The 10,519-nt window shown below is 43.5% G+C and overlaps 1 protein-coding gene across 1 annotated transcript in view; it reads right to left on the bottom strand.

Moving 5' to 3' along the window:
- Positions 1 to 10,519, bottom strand: part of BICD2 (BICD cargo adaptor 2) — a 149,928-nt gene that overhangs the window by 129,978 nt on the left and 9,431 nt on the right. The window lies entirely within an intron of this gene.

The raw sequence follows: 10,519 nt of genomic DNA, 5'->3' as shown, positions 1-10,519 counted from the left end.
TATATATATATATATATTTTATTTATTTTAGCTATGTAGCTACACTGCCCTAAGCGGGAGGGACTCTTTTAAATTTAGTTTGCTGGCCGATAATCAGCCTTAGCCAGCTTGATAGTTCTGCTTTTGTTGAGTTGTCCCTTATTGTTTTGCTTATATCTGCTGCCTACGGAGTGTCTCTGACAAATAGTGTGGGAAGATACAATAATGTAAGTTATGAATATTTATATCGCTCTGGCCAACCACTAGGGGATTCAATATCAGTGATGCAGGCTGGGAAAGGGTATAAATATTTTAGAGAATCTTGGGGAAGCTTTAATGCTTCCCAGGCTTTTCCTGGGGAGGACATGTTGTTGTTGCTGTTCCTGACCTCCCAGGCCTGCTGTCTGGGGGAGGACACGTGTTCTTTGAAGATAGGCCCAGGGCTGAGTCTTGAAGCTTGAACTGCCTGGCCAGAGGTGTTGCGCAGGAAGAGCTCAGGAGTGTATTTCTGCTGCAAGAAGAGAACCTTGAGAACATGTAGAAGCTTGGACCTTGGAAGAAGTCTGGTGGCCCTTCCAGTAAAATAAGTGCTTTTACTGCCATTTAGTCTGTCCTAATTTACAGAGTGCTCGTCTTGCCTTTAAGGTCTTCATCTGTATGTCTGGAAGCAGTATTTGGGGTCTGTGACTTGTGCTGTATATTTGGAGTATCTTGTGACCCTAACCCTTGCTCCCTAAAGTTTATTGGTCTTAACATAAGCCCACCAGACCTCTGGTGGTCCCTAATCTAATAGCCTCTATGGGGTAAGGGGGTGTTTCATTTAGATAAACAAATATAAGATAACAGTTTAAACATTTATAGCATATAAAACCTAAAATAACATTATCGTTTGTCTTCAATGATCTCTCTGCCCTCATAATGAATGATGTAATCTCAACTTTTCTAAGACATGTTTTTGTTCTGATTAATGCAACAGTTATTTTTATTATTATTATACAGGACTTATATAGCGCCAACAGTTTGCGCAGCGATTTACATTATAAGGAAGACATTACAATCACAATACAATTTAAGACAAGATGGTAAGGAGGGCCCTGCCCAATGGACATGAATGCAGTGTTAATGTAAATCCTACCACGGTGACATTTTATTTGCACTGTGTATTATAAGCAATTGACATTTTTATTATAGGATATTGTTTTCACCTTCGTTTATCCGTTTTTTTGCATCTTAGTGAGGCTGATCTCCTCTAGCCTCTTTCAGACACTTCTGGTCTACATGCACTCACTTCAGCCTCGAATGCACATTATTGCTCCGGATCAGCTTCCTGGCAATGGTGGACCATGGCTGTATGATGCATGTTGGTATGGCAGTCTGTATTCTTAACCGGGGGTGCATGTGACAGGGTGACAATGCAAGAGCACAGCTGGAAAACAGTTGCCGCCCAATAACAGAAAGTGCCTGAAAAAAGGACTTTCCATCCACCCAATTAATTATTGGCTAGGTGAGGTGACTGGCAGCTTACTCATGTAGCCTCCTGGGATGCCCAAATCACATATTCCAGTAGGGTGCAGGTTTATAACAGGATGCAATCTTGCCATTATCTCGCACCTGACGACAACGCTGATATTACTGACGCCATGGCAACATGGAAACTAAACGGTGCCCGATCTGGAGATGCCTCATCAGGGGGTCAGATGAAAGAACCAGGAAAAGACAGCCATCTCTCGATGACATAGAAAAGAAAGATGGCGGCGAGAGACAAAGCATGCAGCAGCAGAGGGGTGGATTTGAAGAGGACAATGCAGGAATCGCTGCGCATGCAAGTTTGTTTTTTTGAGCATTTCTCTGCAAAATGGTAAAATGGGAATTTACAACAGTTTTTGGGAATATATTTTCTTAAAGGGCCTTTTCTTTTCTTGAGCAATGTAAAATAAAAGGGCAAGGGTAGACAGCCTTGGCGCTCCAGTTGTTTTGGAACTACAAATCCCATGAGGCATTGCAAGACTCTGACAGCCAAAGGCATGCCTTCCAGAGGCAGATGCATGATGGGATTTGTAGCTTCACCACAGCTAGAGTGCCAATGTTGCCTACACCTATAATAGGGTGCTGCGCTGTATTAGTCAACTTGGGCATTTCACACTACCTGATTATCAAAGATGCTGCCCAAAATAATCCCAATGCTAGCAACACTTGATTAACCGCCGCCCGGGAGCTTCCTAGATCTGAGCGGGCGTATTTAAGCGTCCCGCCAGGACCACCGACTCGCGCGCAGCGGGTGGGAAAGTGCCTAAATTTAAAAACAGGCAGCGATGCCTGTTTACATACAAGCGATCAGCCGGCTACAGATCCGGCGGATCGCTTGTATAAGGTGCCAGTCCGTGTGTGTGTCCCCCCTCCGCGGCCCCCCCCTCCCGCTGTCCCGGGCTCCGATGTGCCCGGTGCGAGCCTGGGACAAGCATAGTGGCTCTGTGACAGAGGATCAGAGGGAGATCGGTACACGATCTCCCTCCGGTCCCCTCTCTGCTGTCAGAATGCGGAAGTGATGTATATTACATCACTTCCGCATTCTCGTGTCACTCTACAGCTTCAGAAGCTGATGAAGCAGATCTCTGGGGGGTCCTAGGTGACATTAGGGGTCTTGGAGACCCCTGATGTCTCCATAAAGAGGTCACATCCTCTTTGCTATCACTTAGGGGATTTTCTTTATTATTAATTAAAGTTGCAAAAAAATAAAAAATGTAAGTTACATATGAAAAACAATAAAAAAACAAATTTGTTTTTATAAAGTCCCCACCCATACATACACGCATGCAAACATGGGTTGGGTGCGCATACGTGCGTAAACGACGATTGCACGCATTACGCCGCAAATGTTACATATACCCGTAAACACTGCAGCGAGAGCAATACTTCTAGGGCCATTAATCACCGATAACACTAAACTGATGAGCGGTAAAAGCTTTTAAAGCGTTGCCTATGGTCAATTTGGGGTATGGTAGTTTTTTTCAATTTTGTGGGTGCAATTTTAAAGCTTAACATGTTTGGTGTCTATTTACCCCATGTGACCCCGTCTTTTATATTTGACCAAAAAATTGGGTAATAATAATTGTTTCCTAACATAAATTGAATTTTAATATAGTAAAACATAAAAACCCCAGTGGTGATTAAATACCACCAAAAGAAAGCTCTATCTGTCCCCAAAAAATTGTATAAAATTCATTGCAGTACAGCGTTGCATGACGGAATAAACGTCAGTCAAAGTATCGCAGCGCTGAATACTGAAAAATGGCCTGGACAGGAAGGGGGTGTAAACACCTGGTCAGCAAGTGGTTAAACAAGCACAAAGCGGGGAATTTTGTTTTAAACCTTTAAAAACTAATATAGGCAGATCTTTGCTTGCTTTAGCAAGTTGACCTTTATTTGGTCAAACATCTGAGGATCTTTGCTGGAGAAAATGCTGCATAAGGCTTCTTTTAGTGCTGTTCACAAAACCAAAAGATTATCAGGCTTATGCACATAAGGGTGAAGAGTTTGGAGAAGGCAGGAGAAGTGAACAATGGACAACATAGCTGATTTGGAAACATTCTCCAATTCAGCTCACTTTCCAGTCCTTCTATGTTGTCCTAGATTGTTCACTTCTCCTGCCTTCTCCAAGCTCTTCACCCTTTAGTGAATAACCCTGTATATTTGTTCATGTGATCTCTACTGAAGGGATGGTTCAGTCAGTCTGAACTCTGAACCAACAGAGATCCTATGACCAAATGTCTAGGCATTTGAGCAGGTGACTAGAACTAGAGTGAGCCTTGAGCAGTATTTAATCCAGCAAAGACAAATATTTCAGCTATGCTTTATTTATTCACCCCAGCAAGATTGTTAACATTCATTTACTATATAAGGTTGAATTTTGATAAATATTATAGATATTTTTTCAACTCCAGTTACGTTTAAAGTAAAAATGAATTAGGATTGAAATAATAAAAGTGATATAGCAGGAAAAACCTCCATTAATATCAGTTGTTTCACCAAATATTCACAGGTGGGGAATTAACTTTCACTGTCATTTAAAACACATGTACCTGCTTTGAATGGTTGTTGAATGTCAGATTTGCTGCTTTATAAATATACCCTTTTGTGCTGAAGAATAGTTCCTTGATACATTTGAGAGCTAGTACAATGATCTGTTTGGGCAATGCTTAGTACCGGTGATCAATCCTTATACATTTGCTCCCTCTAGTGGATATTCTGTTAAATGGCACAGTAAATAACGAGGGTTATTCATTAAAAGATAAAGAGTTTGGAGAAGGCAGGAGAAGTGAACCCTCTAGTCCAAAATAGCTGATTTGGAAAATAAATTCCAATTCAGCTCACTTTCCGGTTTAGCTATATTGTTCTAGAATGTTCCCTTCTCCTCCCCCTTCTCCTTTTGTGAATAGCTCTGTTAGTGCACTGATATATTGAGCATATTGACTAGTTGAGTGATATGGTGGGCACTGCACTCAAATAATAATAAAAACTGCCTCAGAGGTAGTGAGCAGAATAAAAAAATAATATGTAAACAAAAGTAAAAACAAAACAACGAGGAGTGCCCTTTAGATCCATAGCACATCCTTTAGGTCTGGTAGGAATGTTAGGATGGACCCCAAGTTAAAAAAAAAAAAAAAAGTGTATGGGGTTCCCCACAAAAGTCATACCAAGCCCATTAGGTCTGCTAGGAATTTTAAGGGGGAACCCCACCAAAAAAAATGTGGAGTCCCTCCTAAAATTCCCAACCAGACCCTTAATCTGGGCACTGGCCTGTTAGGGCAGGAAAAGGGGGATGAGAAAGCACCCCCCCCTTCCCTGCACCATACCAGGCCACATGCCCACGGCATTGAAAGGGTGCAGCCAGATGCTGCCCCCCCCTTGTGAATGAGTAAGGGGTACTTGTACCCCTACTCATTCACTAAAGGGTTAAATGACAATGTAAATAAAGAGACCAGAATTTTCGAAAAAATAATTGAACAAAAAACACAACCAAAGTTTTTAAAAAGTCCTTTAATAAAAAAAAAGAAAAACATTTTAAAAAATGAAGCTATGGCTATATCCTTCAGCTCTTTAGTGAATAACCCCCTTCGTTATTACTTTGAAAAGTTCTTGTTTTCCATCATGTTTATTGGGCTTAGAGTTATAAATGACAGTAACTTTTTTGTAAATTCTGCTTTTGTCTGCTTATAATAGATACAACTGTAACCAGTTAAACTTCAAAGCCATTTTTACATTTCTGCTACAGGCCTATTATTTCAGCAGTGGCTTTGTTGTTGCTTATAATACAATAGTGAGGCATATATTGTTTTTTTTGAGGGGGAAGGAGGAGACAAACGGTGGGATGTATGGCCCAGCTCCTTCCTAAGTCACACTATAGGCCCATTAGTATAATAGGCAACCTTAAAAGTCAACTGAAGCCAAACCTTTTTTTTGGCTTTAGTCCTCTTTTGGGTGAAAGGAGAACATTTACTAATGTACTCCTATGACCCAAAGATAGCTACTGCCCGCTAAATGCCGACAGCATAGAGCAGAGTTGCTGGCGGGAAAGATCTCAACAATATTTTTGGGTTCCACCCTGTTGCCTGATTGGCAGCTGGCTCTGCCTCTCTAGAGCCAGAGCCAACTGTGCCCACCCCAAAAAATTGAGCTGTCTTTGGCTAGCTTTAAACAGAAGAAGGACCTTAAGTGCAGGTATCCAGAGGTTCCTGATATTTGCTGACAATTAAGTGCATGACATTTTTAAAGTGACGCTAAACTCAGGAGATGTGCGAGCAGAAAAAAAATGCCGTCTGGCGACGGCAACCCGCCAATGCAGCAGTGCCGTCCGTCCGTTTTACTATTACGGGCGGACGGCAAGAGGTTAAAAGAGAATTATGGGGTAAGTGTTTTTCCCCATAGTTCTCTTAAGGGTCACAGGAGGGCATATACTAGTGTCCTCCCGTGACCCAAAGCTCAGTATATACTGAGAGCTCCGCAGCCGGGATGGATCCCGACAATGCTGTCGAGATCCACCCAGCTGCATGAGTGACAGCAGGCTCTGCCTCTAGATCTAAAGGCAGAGCCAGTTGTGCCCGCCCCCTCCCCTGTCTGTTCCTCCGGTCAGCGCTGGAGGATCGAAGGGGGGAGGTGGGAATCCCTGCGGGGAGTGGTCAATGATAGTCACCACTCTGTGGGGAGATGATCGAGAAGTGAGCGAGCGATGGCATGTGTTCGCTCACTTCCTGATCTATAGAGCCGACGTGTGACAGTCTCATTGACAGTCTCATTGTCACACGTTGGCTCGAACTATGAGGTTGAGTGAAAATCACTCACCTCATAGTTCTCCTTTAACTATTATACAAAAATGTATCTTATTTGTGTATCACTCGGCTGTAGATCCTCAAATCTTCTCTGAATTGCTGCTGACACTGTCCTTCCTTCTGGAGGGTGGCTACTTTTGTTCCCCATGTTCCCTGTGTGTGTTGTAAAGTAGTCACCGCTCCAAGCTCGCTCCCGTGATGGACTACAATTTTGATATAAATTAGTAAACTAAATGTGAGATTGTAGTCAGGGGCGTAACTAGAAATCACAGGGCCCAGTAGCAAAATTGCAGGGTCACCCTCAGGTGGGCTGGTCACACTCCTTACCTGTCCACCTCCTTTTCCTGCACGATCGATTATGGGCCCCACCTCCTCCTCCGTAGCCGGGCCCGCCTCCTCCTCCGTCACCGGGCCCCGCCTCCTCCTCTGCTGCCGACCACCGGCGCCGCCACCTCCACTGCTGGGTCCAGCCTGTCCCACCGCCACTGCTGGCTCTCATTTAATCCACAGCGGCTGTGAGAAGAACGTGCTGCTGCATAGATCACTGTCAGTGATCTGAACAGCAGCGCATTCTTCTCACAGCCGCCAGTGAAAGCCACCAGCATAGGATGCCATAGCGACCCAGGCGGCCCGCACGGCATCTGACCGGGCCCCCTGTGCCCCATAGCGGCTGTCTGGGTCGATATGGCTGATTGTTACGCCACTGATTGTAGTCCATCATGGGAGTGAGCTTGGAGCGGTGGCTTCTTTACAACACACACTGGAACCATGGGGAACAAAAGTAGTCACCATCCAGAAGGAAGGACATTGTCAGCATGAATTCACAGATGATTTGAGGATCTACAGCTTAGTGATACACAAACATGATACATTTTTGTTAATAGTTAAGGTCCTTGAAGGCATTTTTAAGATTTATCTCCTAAGTTTAGTGTAAGCCTCAAACAACAGAAATGCAATAAATATTATGAACAACCAGATAAAATGACAATCAAATCACAGAAAAAAAATGTTGAAAACATCCTTGTTTATTGATGGAAGAAACGTTACTTGTTGTACAACTGGTACAGTTCAGGGAAAAGACCATGGATAATTAAAAATAGTGTGACAGCAGGCAGGTGAAATCACCTGGGTGTATCCAGAATGGCATATGTGTGTCCCAGGTTCAGGCTGTATGCATATTTCTTTCCACTAGAGGGAGTGCTGGGAGGCTGGAATGGTAGAGGTAATGAGCCCAGCTGAAGGAAGGGGGCCTCTATAAGAACTCCCAGACTGCTCAGAGAATGTCTCCACCCTGGAACCAGTTTCATGCCTGAAGAGACTGGGGAGCTTCCTGCTGACCTGTGTGGTGAAAAGGGGAAAACAAATCTTGTGTGGTGAGGCACAGCCTGTGTGTTTCATGTTTTGTTTGTTTTGCTCAACTTTTCTTGTAGCTAGTTATGAATAAACTGCACGTGTGTTTCACCCGAAGCAATCCTTGTTTGCGGTGCCTAATTTCTGTCGTGTGAACCCATCCAGGACACACACACACCCGCTGCCGATCTAACACTCTCACAATAGTAATAAACTCCTAAACTTTATTTTCAAGGAGGAATCCAGTTCAAACAAATATACATTGCCCAGCAAAGCATTTCTTTACATTTTTTCCCAAACACTTACAGTCATCATGTTTCCAAACAGCTCCAACTCTCTCAGCTTCCCTGAACTTCTTGTCCAGTACAAATTCACAAGGGACAGCACAGCTGATTCTGCTGGAAACTAAAGGGGATTATTCACTTAGCTGCCGAGTGAATAACTGAGCCGAAGTGAAGTGAGCTGAACTCTGTTTGGCTATTCACTTCAGCCGACTACGGTTGATTTCAGCCGTACATCGGCCGACTTCAGCTCCCTTCGGTTTAGCCGCACATGGTCATCATGTTCGGCTAAGCAGAAGTGAAGAATACGTTCAACGTGCCGGCAGTTCACTCACTGCTGTTCACCCCAATTTGCTTCGGCTTAGCTCTTTGGTTGCTGGATGGGCTATTGTGAACCGAAGGGCTCAGGCGGCCCAAGTGAGCCAAAGGATTAGCCGACTCTACGGCTATATCCTTCGGCTCCTTTGTGAATAACCCCCTAAATCTTCCATCCATCCATTGTAAGTGATTTCATCAGTATTTGAAACAGCTTAAAACATTGTAACTTTAATATCAAGTTAATATTGATTGCAAGTAGGCAGGATTTCCACTGTCTGGAAATAAAAAACAAAAGATAAACAGAGACCCTGAACTCATAGGCCAGAGATGTGTGGGTTGGCATATATCACAGTGCTCTACAGAGGACACTGAGCCAGTCACAACAGTCAAGCTTGGAGCGGTGAAAGTAAAAAAAAATTGCAATATGGCGTGCAATAAAGTGAAATGGAAAGGGTAAAAATTTTACAGCAATCAATGCAAAATGGCACCGGCTATAGAGGACTACAAATCCCAGCAATACATTATACAGCACAATGCAGAATACCACCAGCTATAGAGGAATACAACACATCCTAGCAATACATTATACATACAGTGTATAATGTATTGCTGGGATTTGTATTCCTCTATAGCTGATGGTACATTATACAGCACAATATACCATTAGTGATGCTTACTCTCTATGGTGGGCTCTGCAGGGGTCTCAGGTGGGCTGGTCAGGGCTTCATCCCCCTCTCTCCCAGCTCCTCTTACCTGCTCCTGGTGCCTGTACACCTGGCCTCCTCTGCTGCCGGACTGGAAGTAATATCGCTTCCGTACGGTCCCACATCAGACGAGCAACGGTGCTGATGGGGCCCCAGCCTGTCTCAAAGCTGCTGGATCGCCAATGCTGGGGCCCTGCACTGCTAGAGCCAGGCCTCCTCTGGTGCTGCGGGGGCCTGGCCGCCTCGTCGCCTTTCACTGTCGGCCGATACTCGTATAAGGGTCCCGGGCGGGCCCCCCAGTCCCCTTACATGAGTATCGACCGTACTCCCCTGATGGCAGCACTGCCCACACATCTCCGTTATCAGTTCACAGAGTTCATGTTATCAGTTCACAGAGAGGACTGGTCCTCCAAGTGGAGCAAATCGGTGATCCTCAGTGAACCTGACAAGCTCTGCCAGTTTGCCATAAATTACAAGGTAATTGATCCCCCAAAACTCAATGTAAAATAAAAGTAACCAAAATCTATTAAATTTCTCCAATAACTAGCGATTGACTTCTTGTATCCTATCAAAAGATATAATCATCAGGAATGACCCCATGTCCTGAAGACACAAGGTAAATATCAGGCAATCACTGCCAATTATAGCACTATTATACATTTCCTACACACATTTAAAAGCATTACATAATTTAGTATGATATTGCTTAATTACTTCCTTGCTACTCATATGTTCTCCATCAGATACTGCCGCACATAATAAAGGAAATTCCAGTATTTCTTGTTCTAAATACTCTGTAAGTGCTGACACTGTCTTCATAACATCAATTAAATTAAACAATGATTAAACAACAATTGTGTTTATGCTTTATGTCGCAGTATTTATTCATTAAAGCTAAACTTCAGGAAAAACAACAACATAAGCTGTTACAATACATACATGCAAACTGCTTTTCCTACCATCTTATTAGTAATTCTACAAACAGACTTGTGATCCAGACACCCCTGCCATATAGCAAAGGTGGATTCTGGACCTGTCTGAAACCTCCACTGCAGTTAAGCATCATAGACTGGCCCAGGTCTTGTCTTTGATTGGACAATGAAGGAGCAGTGACCTAATGATAAGGTTATCCTTGTGCTGTTCCCTGTAAGCATGTTACCTGCAAGCTAGAGAGCCCTAATAGGCTCAGTGAGATTACTGTTCCCTGCCCAGTCTGAGTGTCGCTGTGCTGAAGATCAAAAGGAGACTGATATCTATCACTAAACCTTTATATAATTGTTAATGTATTTAGTGTAAATTAAAAAGTAAATTTGCAATTATCATTTATTACCTGCTGAAGGTCCTTTTTTAGGTACTTCCCATTATGGGATTATTACCCAGGTTTCAAATGGTGACTACAAGTGACCATTTCGACACACACTGCTGTCACCATCAGAAATGCTATGCAGTCCTTGCTGGAGTGCATAAATGTAGACAGGGAGAGGCTGCAAGGAGGCTGGAAGAGATCAGCAACATTAAGATACAGCAAAAGATGAAAGGGTGTATGTGTGTATATATATAT

This window comes from Nanorana parkeri, unplaced genomic scaffold, assembly GCF_000935625.1.
Source record: "Nanorana parkeri isolate BGI_ZX_2015 unplaced genomic scaffold, ASM93562v1 scaffold1011, whole genome shotgun sequence".
Taxonomy (NCBI): Eukaryota; Metazoa; Chordata; class Amphibia; order Anura; family Dicroglossidae; genus Nanorana; species Nanorana parkeri.
This window is presented reverse-complemented; position numbering and strand designations above follow the sequence as displayed.